The following is a 21809-nucleotide window of genomic DNA, read 5'->3' on the forward strand; positions in this document are numbered from 1 at the left end:
CATTGCAGCCTGGCTCAGCAGGTTAACTGCTGCAGGATGGAGAGCACTGTGTGTCTGAAATGAGTTATTTTGTGTGGATCAGACACGGTAACATGTCTCACCGTCAGTGGCGGAGGAACAGAAAGATGGAAGAGGAAGAAGCAGAGGACAGCACACGATAGGGACAGGTTGGGGGTGTTTGGGAGGGAGTGTGTGTGTGGGGGGGGGGGTTTAATTTGAAAGGGAGGAGAGAAGCAGCGTGCTGCCGGAGAGGAGTCAGATATTCCTCCAAGAAGCGTGGAAAAACACACACACACACACACACACACACACACACACACAAACACGCACACACAAACACGCACACGGAGCAGCATGCAGAGAGAACGAATGGAACTGCTGGAAAGTGGAGGCAGGAAGCGTCACCTCTCGCAGCAGCACCGTCATGAGAAAAGAAAAATCAGCACACTCACCTGCCTGAAGCACGTAAACGCATCTCCGCGCTCAGTCCTTCTCACTGAGTGTGTATCGTGAGGGAGCTCTGCCGATGCTCGGCGAACGCCACCAGTCTAAATGATCTCCATGACTCATGCGGGAGCAGATAATTGGCTCTCAGAAAAGTGGGATAAACAGTCATTGTAAAGGCAGTGCATAGCCTGGTGATGAGGATTTTTTTTTTTTTTTTTGTCTTCCCACTCCCGCGCATGGATGTTCTCAATTTCTCTCTCTCTCTCTCTCTCTCTCTCTCTCTCTCTCTCTCTTCCCCTTCACCTCTATCCCGTTCTTTCGCCCCCCCTCTCAAGAGCCCCCCCCCCCTTTAAAAAAAAACAAAAAAAACAATCCCACCACACCTCCCCTCTTTTCCCCCCTAATGCACAACTCTCCTCGCCAAGGTGCCACTAACAGTTTCTGTAAACCCCGGTTTCTCATTGGTGCTTTCCTCCCTGCTCTCCTCCACTTTCCAGTTTTTCCTGTCTTAAAGGAACAATACGTTCACCCCCACCATCACCACCACACACACACCACCACTACCACCACACACACACACACACACACCCCCACTTCCTGCAGCTCTCACAAAGTGTATCATGACAAGAAGTGTTGGGCAAAACTAATTACACTTTAGGATCGGTGCAGCGGGACAGACTTCAATAATTCATGAGCTCAATTTAAGGGGGTGATGGCAGATGTGTACCTGAAGACACAGAAGCAGAATTAGATTTTCTCGGAGACACCCTGCTGACATTGTGTATGTGTGTGTGCCTCTGGGGATAGAGGTGGCCAAAATCACATGGTATCTGTGACATTTATCCATCTCTCACTAAGACAGAGGAAATGCGACAACGTCAACAGGTGCCCGGATCAGCTCCAGGTGCGTGCCCTGTAACTGGTGCCAACGGAGAAGTCCTACTCTATTTTTGTTTTATTTTTTACAAAAGAGACAAGTAAGATGAGTAAATAGAGCAGAGATCCAGCCAAAAGCTCTTGTACGAAGGTGATGCATCACCATTAAAATACTTTAATAATAGTAATGCATGTGTTCTGGCTTGAGAATGAGCACAGTGAGGTCTACAATGAAATTTCTGAGTCATTGGATCTTTAAAAACAACATTTAAATCCTAAGATATTCACTTTTTTTTCTTTTTTTTTACTACAGACAGCAGTGTAGACAGTTTTCACATTCCGTAGTATTATTTCCTACAGAAATTCACATGTAAACAACTGACCTCTCCTCTGCAGCCATGCAACTCTGCCATGAATTGGTGGCATTTAGGGTCAATTCCTGAATGTTACGACCCAAAATACAAACAGTAATCTTGAGTTGGTGACTGATTTCTCACTGAATAAGTGAGAGTCCATTTCTTTAAACTAACTCAGGACTGACGGAGCAGTTAGTCGCTTCACTTCTGTAGTCAGCCTGTCACAGAGGGTGGTGCGACTCCCGACATGCGGCGCTCGAGCCAAAACCAGAGTCATTTTCTCCACATCAACCCAGAGAGTCGAAAGCGCAGTGCAAGTGAGTGAGCCTCACCGCAGGCATGCAGCACTATTTATAATAAATGAGACAAAAGTGATGGAACAAATTCAAACTGCTTCAAATGTGAAGGGTTCAAATGTAACATCTTCTCATGGAGCACGACACGTCATGATTCCAGCTACTTTTGGCAGATCAGTTGGCTCAGGGTTAGGAATATTTACATTTCTGTGAAGCTTGTATATTATCATCACTTTTTTACACCAACAACATTTTGCATACTCTTAAGTTTAACTACAGTAAATGCAAGTAGCTATTAGGGATGGGTATCGTTTTATTGATTCCCTATTTCAATTAAAAAATGATAATCAACGATATTTACCATTTACTACAGTAAATATGTGCATTAGATAATAGATAAAGATCAATCTAGAGCAGTTAAATAAACTAACTGCTGGTTGTTTTATATTTATGTTCTGGTAGCAAACACATGTATGTTTGTTTGTCCTATATTTTACTGGTCAAGGACATTTCAGTCTTGAAAAGTTCCAACGCACATGCACCTGAGACATTTAGATGTGCAAATATCTTCATCGAGAAAACTAGTCAAGGACATCACATACTACCCAGACTACCAGCTCAAATCTTGTTCGGCTGGAGGATGAATTTCTTTCCCAGTCCGACCGTAGAGCCAATACTGGTCTGGCTTTTCACACAAGGAGAACCCTGTGAGATGCTAAAAAGCTCCAGCTTGACTCAGAACTGGCTTTTCTTCTCCTCGATGTGTAAGTCAGTTTCATTAGTGACCGGCTACAGGAGGCATGATAACATTAGCTAACTTGCTTTTACTCATATCATGAATTTGTTCGGCAAATGTTGCAATCACTAGTTGGCTAACTGCCATCACTGCTGTGGGAGGAATCACACCAATGCCATTCTGGGAAAGCGTTCTCAGACTTTTGGACCCAGCTGTGTGTGTTAACTTTCTCAAAGTGTCAAATTGGCATAAATTTGGGCAAACTTTTAAAACTAGTTCCTAACTTGATGATTTTTGCAACTGTAAGCTCCAGACATCCAGTGAATCGGCTCCTCCAGCAGTAATCTCCAGACCTGTATATACCATCTGAGCACCTGTGCTGTCTGAAATTCCAGTGATAAATTAGTAACGACAATGAGCAGCTTCATTCGCAGGTGCATCAACTGTGCTATTTGAATTTTCCTTCCCAAGGCGCCTTGTACAAACGCTGACTTTTGGAGTTTGCACTTTTGTCAATCTGAGCTTCAGTGAGTAAAATTTAAAGACTTGCTGGGAACCGTTAACAGTCGGACTGCGGAGGAGTAAATATCAGCACAGACAGCCTCATATTCAGCCATTTATTGGTAATCCTGGTGACTCCATCAGAGGAACAATTGGAAGCAATTATTCATGAAGGTTTCATTGTTTACTAGAGTCTGTTAAGAGTTTGATGCACTGCTCTGCATGGTGCTCTGCTGCTCTACATTTACCATCTGCACGTTCTTCTGGGACGTGTATACAATACATGCGATCAGATTATTGAGAGAAGCCAGTAATAGAAACCTTCCTGAACAACCATAACTGTTAAATCTGATTTGGTAAAGATAGATTTTGAAGACAAAGCTTTAAAAATGTTCACTTTTCTTTAGTTTCCGAAAAGCAGCTTGAGGAAATCAAACTCCTTTGTGAAAATAAATAAATAAATAAATAAATAAATCAAGCAAGCAGGCAGTCTCAGTCGCCTTCAGGTCCTCATCTGTAATGTCAACCTTAGTGCACCTCCTCTTGGTGATCAAAGCTGCTTCATGCTTTCATCAACAGCTGGTGTGAATATAAAAAAAAAAAGGGGGGAATAGCAATATGGCATGGTTACGCAACCTATTTCAACCAGCCCTCCACCCCATTCTCCAAACAAGCACAGCTTGCCTTTAGTCTTTATTTCACTGTCGTTGATGCATATTTCATAAGGGAATTCACTCTTCCTTTGATTCTTTGACACTTTGGTGCTGCTGTCTAGCAATCCATTAGTGCCCATTATCATCTCTACAGTCCTAATTACAGACAACAAGAGGACTCTTACAACTCTAATGTACTGTATATAATGGCTCAGCCCTCCTATTATATAGAATTTTCCCAGGTAGAAAGTACAATTAAGACTCTGAGTGAGCAAACGATTAATCTTCTCACCTATCAATGTCAGAAAATAGTGGAAAATGCCCTTCAGAATGCCCATTGCGATGTCGGGATATTGGCTGTTTTGTCTGACCTAAAGTCCAAACTTCAAACATGTTCAAGTTCCTCTCCAGACATTTTTAAACTATGTAAAAATACTGATTAAATTTTTTTTTATCATGGTTTTATAGTGGGAAAAAAAAACTGGGGATAGAAGCACATCTATGCTTACTTGAGAAATCTAGATCAGGCCTTGTGCCCCGCCCACTACCACTGCGTGCCCTAGGTTGACGGGTAAAAGAGCAGAGAGTAGCGAGATGGAAGAAACATCACATCAGAAGAAACATCAGAGAGACTCAGCCACATGTTTGAGCCTCAGTCAGACCCAGACCCAGGAGTTTGTTTATGAGACTGTCATTGGTTCACTGCAGTTCGAGGTGGAAATACTCAGTCACAGAGTTGACTGCTTTGTTTTATATAAAAAAAACAATAAAAACACCATATGGATGTTAAACATTTTTGATTTTCATCAAATAGTTGACTAAAGATGTGACTGCTGTAAACATGGCACACATATAGGTCAATGTTACCATTCAATTTCTCACTTACACTCAAAGTTAAAAACATTTTGTAATATTATGTTAAAGGATCAGTTCACCCAAATTACAGAAAAATAAAATAGGGATGCATTCTCAGTACATGGTCCGTATCAAGCAGATCAGTTATCAGCCAGATATGACCAAGTCACATTGAGTACTATTTCTCTGTCAGTGTAATCATAACCACTCAACTTTTTACTGCTCCAAAAAACCCTGGAGCTGAAGAGAAAAACATTTCTCCTTCCCTCATCCCTAGTGCTGCAGTATCTACCCATTCAAACTGATTTAGTTTTATGAACCACGATTCTGTGGCCTTCTCCTCTGAAACTTGTCTCCACACCGATACAATGGAGATGAAAGGAATTTCATTTCTGCTCTTCCAAAAAAAAGAAAGAAAAAAAGACATTTTAAAAACTGACTGTCAACCCCTTTCATAGGGACTACTTCTGTGGTAGAAAGTATTTCTAATGAAAGCTGTCACCGTTGTCTCCATTGTGTTGGGGTGGATGTAGAAATCTCAGAGGCGGATATCCAAAAACCCTCAGCACACAATCACACACACACACACACACACACACACACACACACACACACACACACACACACACACACACACACACACACACTTGCACATAACTTCCTACATTGGTAGATACCACTATCACTGTGACTAGAAGAAAACTGTATTTTTGTACTGGCCCTTTAATTCTGGCAGCAACGGTGAGTTATGACGGGTCACAGGACTACACAGCGCGGTGCTATGTTGATTGATTAATTAATGTATTCCACACAAAGAGATAAAACCTTAAGAACAGGAGTGTGCTCTTTGTAGATGTGAACCTGGCACTAAACTGTGTGAGTGCAGACCTTCTTGGCTACTAATGGGCAGAAAGTCACATTATACTAAATGAGCAGCAGAGGGGGAGGCGCTGAGGGAAAATGGCCACAGAGACGGAAGATGAGGCAGCCAAAGCACACTTCAGTAAGTGTAAGATCATTCCACTTCAAAACACAAGGAGACTTAATGCTGCTATATAAGCAACTTTTTCCCCAGTAATGGACGGTAGTTTTGCTAAGATGACTGTTCTCGTTTGAACCATTTTCTAGCTCAGCGCTGTGACATGACAGCTCTTTCGTTTCCTCTGTTTACTGTGCAGGGAAAATGAAGATTTATATGGCATCCTGTTGATCAAGTGACTGTCACCTGTTTCCACCTGTATATATTGTTTTAATGAGACGTGGAAAGTCACATTTAACATTTTAAATGGATTTACTCAATACATGCACTTCAAATTTGAGCTACTTGTACATTTGCGCCTCAACTAATGATTATTTTCATTATTGCTTAAGCTGCAGATTATTTTTTTGATTAATCAATTAATCATTTGGTCTATACAACATCAGATAACACTGAAAACTGGCGTGTGTTCATATTATTAAATGTCTTGTCCGACCAATAGTCGGAAACCAAAAGGTAGGCTTTTCAATTTACTATAATTTAAGAACAAGAATTCTAACATCTGAAAAGTGGGAAGCATGTTTGACTTTTTCACTTGAAAATTTTGGATGAAAATCATTTAATCACTGAATCTGTAGCTACGTAACAAGTTACTTCCACTCCAATACATTTCAGGGGGAAATACTGTGTATTATTGTACAGTGTAATATTTGACTACCACATTCATTCGACAACATATCGTCATCTAATAAAATATGATGCATCATGTTTCTCACTTAATACTCACCCCACCTTTACTAACATTAAGTGTAGAAAGCTTGACAGTTTAATACCGAGAACAACTTTTCCATCTAGAGTGTGTGAGTAAGATTCTTGCTGTCCTTGAGCACAGAACTCACTGAGTCGTTGGCTGCTGCTGTATTAAGAGGTCGTGTGCAGTTATATGTTACTTACAGTAATGCACAGTCAATTGTAAAAGGCTTATATTAGTGAGAATGGATGTTAAAGTGGAAGAAAATGGACGTACGGCAGAATCTACTGTGGGCAATTAACTTTCGCTGAGAAAAAAAAAGTTCAGGTCGTGAGAGTAACTCCACAAACTTCAACAACAGATGCTGCCATTCGAGGTAAACTCAATTAAAACATGATAGGTGCCTCACGCTAACCGATTCTGCCTTCCTGTAGAAGGAGAAAACCTTATGCTGAGCATATGGGGCTGACTATTATATACCCACAACCACAAGACCCCTCGTCTAATTTTACTCTTGTGATGCAGGATTTTAGTCACTCTTTATTCTCAATTAAAAAAAAATCTTTTAGGAGCAACCAATTTTTTTTATAAAAAGCTACAAAAGTAAATTAGTGTTTGTTAAATGCAATATAATACTATCAATTTAAAAGAAAAGCCCTTTGGTATCAAGGAGGAACATCAGGAATTTGAGGTACAACCTGATGATAAAATACACTTACACTACTTTTTCAAAAAGAACCTTGACTGTTTGAAAGATCATGTTTTCTCCTTCAGATCAGCAAACTTGGAAAAAATTCCCCTTAATACCTTGTTGGTTTGGTGCACCAGAGTTCAAGCCTTCAGCCGTTAGACGTCTCCAGAATGTGCTTCACCTTTGCTAGCCCAGCTAAGGGACGTCAAGACTTGCTAGAACTAGGGCACTGACTGTTTTTTGGGGTTTTTTTTTTTTACAGCCTAATTGGGACCACTTCGTATCAAAACACTGCATTCACAGTTTGGATGCGTATCATAGTGCACTGGCTTTACTTGTTAATGTGTTTGAATAATGTTCTTAAAGTCTTTCCAATCTGAGAGAAAAAAAAAATTCACATTCCACATAATTACAAGCAGCCAAAGTAAAACCACTCTAAATAGTAAACCGGCATGACAGTCAGCTGGACTAATGAAGGCAAAATTCTCAACTTCACTAGCAGTATCTTTTGTAGTAGTACTTGGCTTTCATCCAGCCACAATGTGAATGAACTTCTCAATGTTGAATGAATCACTGTGCGTTGTCATACAACGTTCCCTACGACAGATGGAACATAAATCTGAGGTTCACACGTATGACATAACATGTGCAGCGCTGGAGAAGAGTTAAAGCTCCTCTCTTTGAGTGTTTGGTACAAAGAGCTGTTCTTAATACAATGTGGTGGATGTCATTTTGAACCCCTCTCAAAGGACGTGACAATGGGGGAGCCAAATCAAACACTGGGGGTAAAAGGGAATTGGTAAAGCACAGATGAATGATGACAGGAAGTGTAGTGGATTGAAATACCCCCAGCAGCTATAGCTTCTTTTTAAATTTCATTTTAATGAGCAAAATGGATCTGGTGCTAAAATACACAAAGTACACACTGTATATGTGAAAGTGCACTGCACCACAATACTGTATAGCACCTCAAGGTGACATAAAATTACCAGTTGCAAATATAAATCCTGTCTCTTCATACATGAGGCAAAACTTACACGTCCCAGAAGTTCATGGTCGTGCATCAGGCTCCTGCTTTTACTGTTCAGCCACCTACTTAATTACTGGCTGTTCGTTTCTAGTCAAAAAAAGTTTATTATTGCCTGATCTATTAGACATATCTTTATAAAATATAAATATATTCTCTCAAATGTATAAATATGGACAAAAACAAATATCTGTTCCCTGCAATAAAAAAAGTAATCAGCCATCACATCACGTTCTCAGGTCAGACCTAATTGTGGTAACTTGAAATCGTACATCTCAGGGGGTTGGGATCTGTAGAAAAGTATAGAGCCAGTAAATATAATTTAGAACAGAGTTTTGGTGAAGATAATTTTTTCATTTAAAAGACCATGTTCTCAAATGTTAAATGCCTGCACATAAACAGGGAAGAATGTTTATTTCATTTCATTTCTGCCTGTGCCATAATTGTATTCAGGTCTGATATCCAGCTCTAGTAATTTGACATCAGAAGATTCATGCAGGCGCAGAAACTACAAATCAGTGCTACGATACTGACATGTAAATGTGGTGTTATGATTATTGCAAAGGCACTACTTAACTAAAGAAATGTAAGAATTTAATTACGGTGCTGATTGAACATTATAAATTATAACAAGGAGATATGAGATGGCGCACATGACACACAGAGATGTTTAGATTTCAGGCTGCTAGCCAAAGTTCTCAGTGGATGTGATGGATCATTTTGTATATTTCATCATCATAACACACTGTGTTTCAGTTGGTATCTGTGATTTAGTGACAGGCACATTTAAATTTACAAATTTAAGTCTTTAAACCATCAGTTTAAAAGATAAAGTTATTAAAATTGTAACTAAGAGTGGGCTTGTGCCTGTATTTGATAGTATCGCAATATTTTCAATATCATAACCAACAAAGAGTTGATTCAGTTTTATAACTTTGTCTTAATTCATTTGGACCTTTAATGCATCATGTTTCTCACTTAATACTCACCCCACCTTTACTAACATTAAGTGTAGAAAGCTTGACAGTTTAATACCGAGAACAACTTTTCCATCTAGAGTGTGTGAGTAAGATTCTTGCTGTCCTTGAGCACAGAACTCACTGAGTCGTTGGCTGCTGCTGTATTAAGAGGTCGTGTGCAGTTATATGTTACTTACAGTAATGCACAGTCAATTGTAAAAGGCTTATATTAGTGAGAATGGATGTTAAAGTGGAAGAAAATGGACGTACGGCAGAATCTACTGTGGGCAATTAACTTTCGCTGAGAAAAAAAAAGTTCAGGTCGTGAGAGTAACTCCACAAACTTCAACAACAGATGCTGCCATTCGAGGTAAACTCAATTAAAACATGATAGGTGCCTCACGCTAACCGATTCTGCCTTCCTGTAGAAGGAGAAAACCTTATGCTGAGCATATGGGGCTGACTATTATATACCCACAACCACAAGACCCCTCCTCTCCCCTCTCTTTAATAAACATGATATTCAAGCTTTGCATCACACTGCTCACTGAACCAGCTAAGCACTTGACAGCAACATCAATGCATCTCTGACTGTATGAATATACAGTCTGGATTCATGCCTGGAGTGTTTCAGCTCCTTCCTCTGCTAATCTTGGCATCGGTGTTAAGCATGCTGTAAGTACGGTCCATTCTTTCAGTCATTCAGCCAGGCAGGAAGTCAGTCAGTAACTCAGTCTTTCACTCAGCGCTGGCATTAAGATTTCTCTTCACAGCGACTGAACATAGACCCCGAGCTCGGATCCACTATCGCTGGAGCGGCCTCCATTCTCTGACGCTTACGCCTCACATCCCTCGTGTCACAGCGAAAAGCTCAGTGGCTGCTCAATAGATTCCAGCTGCCGAGACATTCATGACCTGTACCACCTCACATAATCAACATGGTAAGACACCAGAGGGGAAGAGTGCGGTCAAGAGGCAGACCGACAGTTATTTGTGGCATTTGTCTAACCTTTCACAGAGAAATCAAGTGAGTGTGCCGCCCAGACTACCTGAGTGGATGATGTTGCAATCATCAGTATCTCTAGGCAAGTTCAGTGCATCTTACGCTGCAAGAAATTTCATTTTTTGAAGGTCATCTTCACTTTGAATTACGAATCTTGTAATAAGGAGATGTCACTGCGGCTTTTATAAGCGAAGTTTCGATAATTGCGTCATTTAATTCAACGGGAACTTGTGAAACTGTTTCTGGGTGGAGTAAGCGTGAAGCTTTAAACCCCCGCTGATAAAGCTTTGGAGATAAACAGGATTTTAGAGCAGACTAGAAACGTGCCGAAAAACTCACGGAAGAAAACGAATAATAATAAAGACCGAGGATCTCAATGGTGTGACTGCGGCAGCAATCACACAATTACAAGCATAAAAAAGTCTCCCTAAGATAGACATTTTCATCTTGTCTACATAAACTGTCTGTGTTAACTGTGGCAAGGCAACAGAAATAAGCCTGCATGTAATTCCATTCAAAAAAAAGTCTGAAGGATTAGAGCTTTTTAGGTTTATGTTCTGCCTGAGCACACAGGGTCAATGGGAGCCTCTACTTCCTTTAAAGAAAAATTACTTGTACAGTATGAATGGGTGTAAAAATATGAGTCATTTGATTTTAGAGTCTGGTCACTTTGTAGCCAGGGAAAGAAAGTATTCAGACTGTTTGTTCTGCCTCATACTAGCATTCACCATTGGAATGTGCACAGTAATACCACAGCACAATGCAACCTCTTCTGTCCAGCCTGTGCACATGCTGCCCTTGGACAGAGCGGTTGTCTTTCTGCTCAACCTGTCGGTGTCCACTGGTGTCTCGGCTCGTTTCTCCGCTCCACTTTCTCCACTTCATTCAGCTGGTCTGGGATTGGACTTTCTTTCTTGAAGTGTGAATTTATGCAAATGTTTATTTATTCACAAATGTCATTATATAATATCTATCACAGATATCAAGTGTTAAATTTAGTTATTCATGCATTTCATGTGCAAACAACTAGTCGAGCTTTTTTTGTTACGCTGATACAGACCAAGACAGTAATGTCACAACAATGTACAATATAAGTGGGAGTTATATATGAAATGAAAATATAATTCATCCGTTTGGACAAGTGTCTTTCTCATAATAAAAACAAACCTGCTGGAAAACAGGTTGGTCCAGTGAAGAAAAATCTCATGCTCACTGCGGATAGGAAGCCAGTGAGGGATCATGCCTCATGCTGTGTGTGTGTGTGTGTGTGTGTGTGTGTGTGTGTGTGTATAGATATGATCAGGCAGCTATTGATAGAAAAAAAATCTCTATCGCTTCTCAGGAGTCTTCTCATCAATGTCAAAACTGAACCCCTTACAGATATTGATGCCAGTCCAGCAAGTGATTTACCAAATAGACCGCTGACCGCTGTCATTTATATTGAGAAAATGTCTGTACATATTTTTCTCCTGGAACCCACTGAGCGTGTAACACAGACTCATGTGATGACAGGATGGTCGTGCCTATTTTTGTTTTGAATTTCAACATTGCACATCATGTAGTCGATAATTTCCTCATTCCAAATCTCTTTAAGTCAAAGAGTGAGGATCAGAGGCAGCCAGCAGCAGAATCCCCTGCAGAACATCATTTTTTTCCCTCATGACACTGATGAGGTTTCCCGCTTTCCTACTATTTCCTGTTGTGGGGGATCAAACCCACTTCTGTGGACAAGGCTGTCTGCCTTTTATACTAAATATAATAACATTAATAATAAACATCATCAGCACAACAGTGAGTTTCGTGCAGCACGGAGATAGTTTTACTGACTCGTGTTCATCTTTTCATATCTGTCAGTGGAAATAAATTCATTCCAATTAACAGTGGTTTCACAGAGTGCTCTGGTAACAAGCTGAGGCTCATAGTGGGAGACTCGCCCCTCGGTGACCCCTAATGAGCCAGCAGCCTCCTGCCAGAGGAAGCCCGAGCTGCTGCACTTGTAATGAGCTGCTGTTTTGCTACAGGCCCTTCACATGAGCCATGGAGCTGTCATTCGCACCGCAGGACATGAGCTGCTCCGGCAGATGATGCAATTCTACGGCGACTTTAAGGACAATGTGCGCCTTTGGTGATGCGTTACTGTTACAGTTTCAGCATTAATGACGTGAATTCATGTCAGATACAGCAGATAATTTTTTTTTCCTATTGCTGAGATCTCCATTTGGAAAGAAGCTGTTTGAATGTTAGGCATGGAGTCGAGTCAGAGAAGAGCTGAAACATTGCTGGGTGCTTCATGTGTTGCTCTTTTCTTCCGCTTTTCTTTTGTTGTGATGTTCAGAGAGCTGTGGTCGGCCAGCGACTGAGAGTAGAACCCACAGAGGCAAATGATGGTATTTTGGCAGATTACGTGCTGTTTTGTTTCACCATGCAGTTGCAACTAATTAATATTTCTGTTAACCTATGAAATATTTCTCCTGCTAAATATTTGCTTTTCTTGCTGTGAAAAAGTAGAGGACACTAACAAGTGGACATTTTCAGATATCTTGCTTTGTCCAACCAACAGTCCAGAGCCAAACAGTTTTGAATTTATAATCATATAAAAACAGAGAAAAGCTGCAAATCCTCTTATTTGAATAATGAATGTGTAATTTCAACCCAGATAGCAAAATGAAACTTCTGGCCCAACATACGCCTGCACCCTTGGCCCGTATCTGGCCCATATACGTCCACATCTGGGCCAACTCTGGCTGCTATTCTCCGGCACTGACTGACAGTTGGAAGTGTGCGTGCCAGAATCGGCCCAGATGTGGAAGTAGCATCTGACAATCATGCTCTATATGGGCCAGATCTGGGCCATGGATCCGGGTGTATACTGGGCCAGAAGACAACAAGCATGTGGCCCAAGTATGGGCAGGATTTATTTTGCTATCTGGGAAATATCTATTCATTTTCTGTCCTTTTTTAGTCAACATTAACTATTAGTGTCAGCACTACTTCACAATAAAAGCATATGCCATGTTGTTTTGCCTATGGAGGTTTAGTTATATTACTTAGACACATTGATTGTGATCCATTAGGCATATGTTTCATTTAGATAAACAATACCTCCTGCTGTTTTTGCTTCTTCAATGGAGCTATAATGCGTTTAAAGACAAAGCTAGTGAGAGATGTGGACACTTTTCCCTTTGATTCTGCCTGGTTGCTGGGTTGGACGCAAATCGGATGCACGCTCTCTTCCCGATTGTGACTTATTGCATTTGTGATGTTATCAGACACGCAGCCCCACATGCTGTGACGCCTGTGCAGAAAGTTATGACTGGGGCTCCATCTCGGTGACACACCGCAGAGCCAGATAAAAAAAAATAAAAAATAAACCCAGGACAAGTGTGCTGCTACAGTTATCAGTCAGACCACGTGGCTTTACCTGTGAGTCCTTCAGCAACCATCACATCAACTCGTTGTCAAACCAGCCACACAAACACAACACGCACTGACACTCACCTCCACATCAGCAGATAGGCTACAGCTGGGGTCCAGACGCAGGTGTCAGCGGGGGATATGTGGGGAAGTGGACTTCTCTCTTTTTTTCTGCTTCTCTCTCTCTCTCTCTCTCTCTCTCTCTCTCTCTCTCCCGATGGTTGGATTGACTCGGACACCGGCTCCCGACGCGCTTCACGATCCCGAACGACAGCCCAAGCAGGCGGGCAGGCACCGCTGGAAATTTCTGCAGCGGCACCTCCGCTCTATTTCTTCTCCCTCTCTCGCTCCCTCCCTCCCTCTCTCTCTCTCTCTCTCTCGCGCGTTTTGCTTTGTTCTTTGCCTTCGGGTCTCACAGAAGACAAACTCTGAGCAATTCGTTGGGCATTTCGAGCTGTCGAAATTGCTGCCACATCCCTAAGGTAGCGTGACTCTTGATGCCGCGCTCCGGTCTGCTCTCTCCTCTGCTCCTCCCGGCAGCAGGCGGACAGGAGGGCGGTGCGACTGGATTCGTGCGCTCCAGCGGTGCATGCGTGGCGCGGTCGGTCAGATCCCTGGATTCACCTGTCATCACAAGACAAAGTGCATCCTATTTAAAATACAACCGAAGATGAGACCGGCTCAAAGGCTGTAACCCTCAAACCCAGGGGCGCTAATAAGATTTTTAGGAGAACCCATATCTTCTGTAAGAGGGACGCACATTAGTCCAAGGCCCCTGTCTGGGAGGAGATTAAGAGAGAAAAGCAATTAGTTTAGAAACCCTGTAGATGTTTTAGGATGCTCTTGGTTTGGAAAGAAGTCTCTGATGAATTCTATAAAGTTAGAGAATATAGCTTCCCAAACTTTTGTCAAAAATCAATCCAGACTTAATAGAGGTTTCATCCCATGGAGCCGTTCAAAGGCTTTTGTTGCTTTTGTGTACTGTCGATTGGGAGAGTGAAATTGAACCAACCTTCATTTTGACAGAAAGGAAACCTCTCTAAGAACCTGGACCTCAGATTAGGAGGCCCAATCCTCAGCCTTTGTTCTTTTGGCCTTTATTTCAGTCCGGAGAAGGAGACAACATGATACTGGTGAATAAAAGATGAAATTAAACGAAAAACAACAAAAGTGATGTAACATCAGTGGTGGAAAGTCATTTATATTTGCTTGTTTTCTGTCTTTTGCTCCTTTATACTCCACTAATTTCCAGAGGCAAATATTATACCTTTTACTGTACTTCATCCATTTATTTATCTATCTATCATCAGCTACTGTACAGCATTGAAATGCTGCTAAGACTTCACTGTTTTCTTAATAATAATCAATTTATGTATATAATGCAATGTAATTAAAGGTGTGATTACAAATTTTATATACTTTTCCTGTTGTGTTTTATTTGAAGTGTTGATCCATAAGAAGATATACGTATTTGTGGTTTTAAGAACCAAAAACCATCTCAGTGTAGTTTTACATCTCCTCTCTCAGGCTTCTCTCTGGAGCTCTAGCAACAACAGGTCAGTGAGCCAATCAGAAGAGAGGAGGCTCTGAACCTCTCTTCTGGTTGGCTGACTGTTTTCTGAGGAATCAAATAAAAATATAGCAGATTTCAGGAAAACACTCACAGAATCCAAATCCTGCAACATCGGGCAGTGGGTCCAGGTGGGCGGGGCTTGGGGCATGGCTGAGAGCGGTGACTGCTTTGTTGTGACATCACAAAGTTACAGAAGTCCAGATGGCTCATTTTTAGCCTCAGTTTCTGAATACATACATATTTCTACAATATGGGACCTTTTAATGTAGGTATATTTTGCAAACAAAAAGAAATGAATTATTTATTATTTATTATTATATGAATTAATGAATGAAAAATTAAAACACCATTTACACCTTTAGAGGTTTACAGTCTCTAATACACACACACACATATATAGGTTATATGCTTGATGTGTATAACCATAGAATCAAGCCTCCCGAACTTGTGCTTTGATATAGAGAGCACGAGACTCAAGACATTCATCAGTGAAGATGCAATGTGAAAAATACCAATGTCTGTTTCTAAGCATCCATGGTGGGCCTGTTAAGTCAAGCTGATTGGAAAATATCAGAGAAAAATTACTTCACACCAATGAGCTCAAAGAGAAAGAGAATACTGTGGATACCAGCTCATGCTTCAGTTGAGGTCATATTTGGGCTAAGCTGTTTATATGCATATTCATATCCTAATCACAAATACCCCAGCATACATAATTAAGCTGAATACTTTGGATATTATTATTGAAGGAGAACTTAGTGTGACCAAAAAAAAAAAAATATCCTGGGTAATATGAGCCTATCCCAGCACATAATCACGATGAGAGCTTATACCAGATGGGAAATGGTGTTTTCATGCCTCCAATGGAAACGTTGAGCCTCCCGAATAACAGCAGGATATTATAACGGTTAGCAGTGCGTCATTGTTGAAGTGAACATTTATTTTTGGGCACACTAGGCAGCCAGGCACCGTTTGGTCACTATTGCCCACTGAATTTAGTTTCAGGAATAGTATCAGGACTGGTGGAGAAGTTGTGGAGGTTTGAAGAAGTTGTGGTTTAGTTTGATGAGCATACAGGCCTGAATATTTAGACTTTGGGAGATAGTTCATTCATATATTCATAATCCTGCTCCTTCCCAGTAGACATCTGGTGGGAAGATGGCGTACATTCACTCAAAAACTGCACTTCAGTACAGTTTGGAGGCACTCTGAGTAAGTCCATTTTCATTTCGCCAGACTATATAATTTTACCTCGCCATATATCAAAGGGAGATTGTGCACTTTTATATGCATCTGTTGACTGCAGTTGCTAGTTGTACAGGAAGGTTTAAGATAAGACGAGATAAGATGGACTTTACTGATCCAACGCGATGAAATGAAAGTGTCACAGCGGGAAAGATGAAGCACAAAACAGATGCATTAGAAGTAAAACTAGTACATAAAAGCATCTATAAAATGTGAAGCATGACATAGAAAGAGGTTTTTTTTTTTACACCATATACAATGTGTAGGTGTACTGTACTGTTAGCATGAAAAACATAATGACAAAAAAAAGATACATTATTGTTATTGCCTTAGAGGCAAATGCATAGTCAATAATCTAACACTCTTAATCACATGATTGAAAAACACAATTTTTTGAGTTTATTGGGAAATATTCTCACAGTTCTCAGTCAGGCTGTAAGTGGAGGACACTTGGGTGCAGCACAACGCACAATATTGTTGTGTTGTTACGACTAACGTGTTGCTGGTTGACACAATCCAGCAAACACAAAGCAACATTGTCATTCATTCTGAGTCATGTTTCTTGCCCCCCAGGGCTCAGGATGTAGAGCGGGTCGTCCACTAGTCAGAAGGTCAGTCGTTCGATCCCGGACTCCTCCGGTCTGCATGTCGAAGTGTCCTTCAGCAAGATGCTGAACCACAAATTGCCAAGTATTATTTTGTAATATATTGTAAGTAGGCTAGTAGTAGAAATAGCGTTAATGAATGTCGATGCATTAAAGTTTAAAATGTTCATAAAAAAAAGAAAACTGACAGATTTCTTACTGTCACTGGTCTAAGTAAAGTGACGTTTGTGTTTCAAGAGGTCTGTGACTATTCTAACAATTAACATATGTTAAAAGTTGACATTAAAAGTAAAAGATAATATGGAATTATAGGAAGAGTAATTGTAAAATTACAGTAATAGACATAATAATAATAATAATAATAATAATAATAATAACAATAATCATAATAATTGCAGTTCATCTGTGTTTTTAATCTGATGACAATATTATGTTTTTCAACAGACATTTTCCAGCAGTGAAAAGTACAGTTTCACTTTTACTTTTTTAGACTTTTTTAGCACTGCACTTACAGTCATGATCCATTGTTAGTATAAAAGTACTGATTATAGCTGCTTTAAGAAATGAATTACGACTGGGACTCAGCTTCTCTTTTTGCTTTTGGAAAGTGTATAATGATAGTAAAGCTCTGCACACACTCTGATCTGTGCACTATAATTGGTATAATTGCAGAGCCTGCAACACCTTCATTTGGTGGGCGATGTTATTCATATCGGGGTATAGGAAAAAAGACTTGGTGACAGAATCACCACAAAGCAGAACACTTGTAGTTTTGTGTATCAGAACATCTTATTGTGAAGGAATAATATGTTTCCATACTTACATAAAGAATTTGAATATTTTTCTACCATTGATTTAAAATCTGACCAAACAGGAAGAAACTGGTATCCATGTTCAGACAAGTATCAAAAGCTTTTATAGTCCAGCTGTCCACTAAACCTCCAGACAGCCAAACCAGATTCTCCTTCCCTGAGGTGTATAAAACCTGGTTTCTCTGTTCAGCTTTGTGTCTGAATTATCTCCGGTCAGAAGAGAGCTCAGGGGTTGGAGAGGGCTTAGGATAAGTCAGAGTGACAATTAGTGGAATGACACATCTTGACACGTCAGACCTCCAAACAGCCGCTGATGAATCATAGGAGCCTGTCCAGAAATAGCCGCCCCAGCCTCAGCAACAGAACAGCCAAACACCAGTGTCAACTCCATTTTTTGCATCGCAAACCTGGAACAGTATCCTCAGTTCGTCTGTGCCCACAATGCGCCTGTGTAGCTGTGAAGGAATCCTCCGCAGCTCTGTGGGAAGAGCATGCCCCCTAACTATGCTGGTTAGTTAGATTTCTACTGAGGTCACACAAGTGAAAATGACTTGCATTATTCGGGAGACAACAAAGCAAAAATAAGAGACTTAATTTTTGAACAATGATTAAAAAGAAAAAAGATAAGAGCTTTATAGTTTCAATAACATCGTCTCGTCTCATCTCACCTTCTTTAAACCAGATTCAGATGGGCAGATAATTTATAATTCATAAGAAATGCAAACTGCCAAGGCCTGCAGCCAGCTCTGCGTACATTAAAGCCTTTAAAAAAAATGATACTTGTTACGTTGAACATGAACATTTCCTGACCAGAGTATACACTATAAATGTTCTTATGGTTAAATCTCAACCATAGATTTCTAAGACACTATATTTATTCAGTATATTTGTGAAGCAACATCAAATAATTTTGAAATATGTAATTGTTTTTATGTAAGCCCCTATAAGAAGCTCTTCCAGTGCTCTTGAAAATAGCATTTAAAAAGTATGTCATGCTAATATTTACATGAAAACCCAAACATGAGGTCCTAAATGGCAAGAAATCCTGCTTTTCAGCAGAGGCTCTAGGGACGCCCCCAAGGGGTGACGAGATGATTAATAAGAAGGAAAAGAAGAATAATTCATCTGCACATGTTTAATGTTTTTATTTAATGTTTATTTGATTGTGCTGGGGTTATATGTTCTTAGCCTACAGTAGATCATTTCAGATGAATTAATGAATAATTCTAATGTCCTTTTGGCGCATTTATTATTTTGTTGTTGATGATGACTGTTGCTGGTACTGTTGGTTAGTGTTATCATTATTCCCTCTGCTGTGCTCCACATTTATTATGTAAGAGGCTGCTGTAAAGGACTAGCAACAGGTTTGTGTGAATGCATAAAATACAAGGCAGATCCCCAGGGCGACCGTCACACTGCGAGCGTGCCACCGTGTTTAGACTGGTGGAAGTAAACAAGGAGGGATGTTAGATTATTTTAAGATTCTTACTGTACTTATTCGTCCTCCTTTATTCAAAATGGTGTCTTGAAGGGAAGCCATCTTTAAGATCCAAGGGCAGAATGTGAGGCTCTCCACATTCACGATGAATCAAAGGGATGAATAACAGCATTTAAAAGCCACTTAAACTTTAAACACAAGGATTTTATGGTAACATTTACTCTGTCTTTTTAACTCAGATTTTTATCTTAAGTATCACTCATCTATTAAACACATATTTACACGAAGCTTTCCATTGTGGTTGAATAAACTGATACCTTTTTTTTTTTTACTTTTACTTTTTTTTTACTACTTTTTCTTCAACATTTTACTAACCATAGCCTTAATTCTAAATGGATAAAATTGCCATTTTGGCCATCACCACTCAATAACCCATATCGACAAAGTGAAAACATGCTTTAGTAATTGTTTTTTTAAACATAAATTTGCAAAAACTCATTACAAATAAAAAACTGAAAACTCTCATTTACGAAAACATGACCCTGTGGCACTCCAAACTGTGGCAAGGTTCACCCTGTGTGCGTTAATTATCCCTGAGATGTGTCTAATACTTCACTGGGGTCCAGTTGTGGCAAATTCCCCTATTCGGACATAGTTTAGAAAGGCACACACACCTGTGTATATAAGGTCCCACAGTTCAGGCTGCATGTCAAGACAAAAAATTGTGGCAAGGCGTAGATCAGGGTAAGGGTATAAAGCCATTTCTAAAGCTTCAAGTGTTTCCAGGAGCACAGTGGCCTCAATAATTGTGAAATGGAAGAAGTTTGGAAGCAGCAGGACTCTTCCTGGACTGGGGCAAGAAGCTCCCCATCACCTGCTCATCGCCTGGCTAATACCATCCCTATGGAGATCAATGGTGGTGGCAGCATCATGCTATCAGGGTGTGTCCGAGTAGCAGGGACAAGGAGACTGGATAGAATTGATGGACAGATGAATGTTGTCAAATGCAGGGAGGTCCTTGCTCCCGCAGAGTGTCACCAGAGACGGGGGCAATAGTTCACCTTTCAGTATGACAGTGACCCGAAGCACACAGCCACACTGGAGCTGGGCTTTTTATAGGACAAGTCTCTGAGGGTCCTTGATGACGCAGCCGGAGCTCAGACTTAAACCCCATAGAACATCTGTGGAGACACATGAAGGTGGCAGTTAACAGACACCGCCCATCCAATCTGACAGTGCTTGAGAGGATCTGCCAGGAATAATGGGATAAACTGATAAATCCAGCCGTGCAAAGCTTGTAGAGGACTCCAAGCTGTGACTGCTGCGAAAGGGGCATGTACCAAGTACTGGATTAAGGGTCTGAATACTTTTGTAAATGAGAGATTTGAGTTTTTGATGCTTAATAAACATGTTTTCACTTTGTCATCATGGCTTATTATATACGAGAGTATTTATTTTGTGTGTTTCTTTTGGCCTTATGTTACCTTTGACGCTGCAGCAACCTCATTTCCTTACAGGGAATTGAAATGATTTTTCTTATAGATTGATGGATGGATGGGTAGATGGATAGACAGATATATTACACACATAAATACATACATTCCTGCACTAGACATCACAGTCAGTAGATTATTTTCTATGCAGGAAGCAGATGACACAAATCGGACTCATACAGCATCATTTCACATCATGAGCTTTACACGTCCTCAGAGACACATGTTTGGTATTGATCACAGCTTTTCTGATGGAGGACTCAAAGATAAACTGGATGGATCTCAGTCGGCCTCCAAACATTTACAGAGCTGAACAATTGAAGACTTTTCTGCTCCATGCTTGAGCAGTCTGTTGAGTCGTGGTTTGACAGAAGAACAGAGGAAGGGGGATCCATCTGAGGCCTGCAGCTGTGTGTCCTTTTTAAAACATGAGACCATCTTGCTGGATTTCCAGCTCACACAGGCTGGTGTGCAAAGTTTTGTTCAATCAGCATCTTGTTCACACTTGGCAAAAGGTGGAAGTGACAGAATTCCAATTTTGAATCAAACACTTTCCCTGGAGGAGCTGTTTTTAAACCTGAGCTAGCATGTTGCTTGTTGGATGAATGCTCATGGAGGATCAATAACGAGATTGTTTTTTTTATGTTACTAAAACAGAGAAATAAAGTCAAATCACTGAGAATTATAACTTTATGTGAACAATATGTGTTAGTGTGGAGATTAAGACAACCAGTGTCATTTAGAAATGATCTGCCACATTAGTTTATTATCAGTGCAGACTATTAAAGACCATTCCCATCCAGTGGGCACTAGCCTTGAGTCTAATTATGTCTGTGTGTCTCTTCAAAACAATGTAAAACATTAATACATCTCTGACAGTTTAACAAAAAAAAAAAAACTTGCAAGAAGGCCAGGAAATATTTAGGATTTTAGCACTTCTGGTTTCCTTGTCCCAAAGCCAATGAGTTTCTTGAATGGCTTTTGGGTTAGATGGCTGAAATAAGGTCTCATTTTCATGTTTTATTCTACGACGTGATATACCTCAGTAAATACTCCAGTCATGATTTCTTTAAGCTTTTACATCTCTTGGTACGTGATT

Source organism: Seriola dumerili, unplaced genomic scaffold (assembly GCF_002260705.1).
Source record: "Seriola dumerili isolate Sdu_G_001 unplaced genomic scaffold, Sdu_1.0 BDQW01000097.1, whole genome shotgun sequence".
In the NCBI taxonomy this organism is placed as follows: domain Eukaryota; kingdom Metazoa; phylum Chordata; class Actinopteri; order Carangiformes; family Carangidae; genus Seriola; species Seriola dumerili.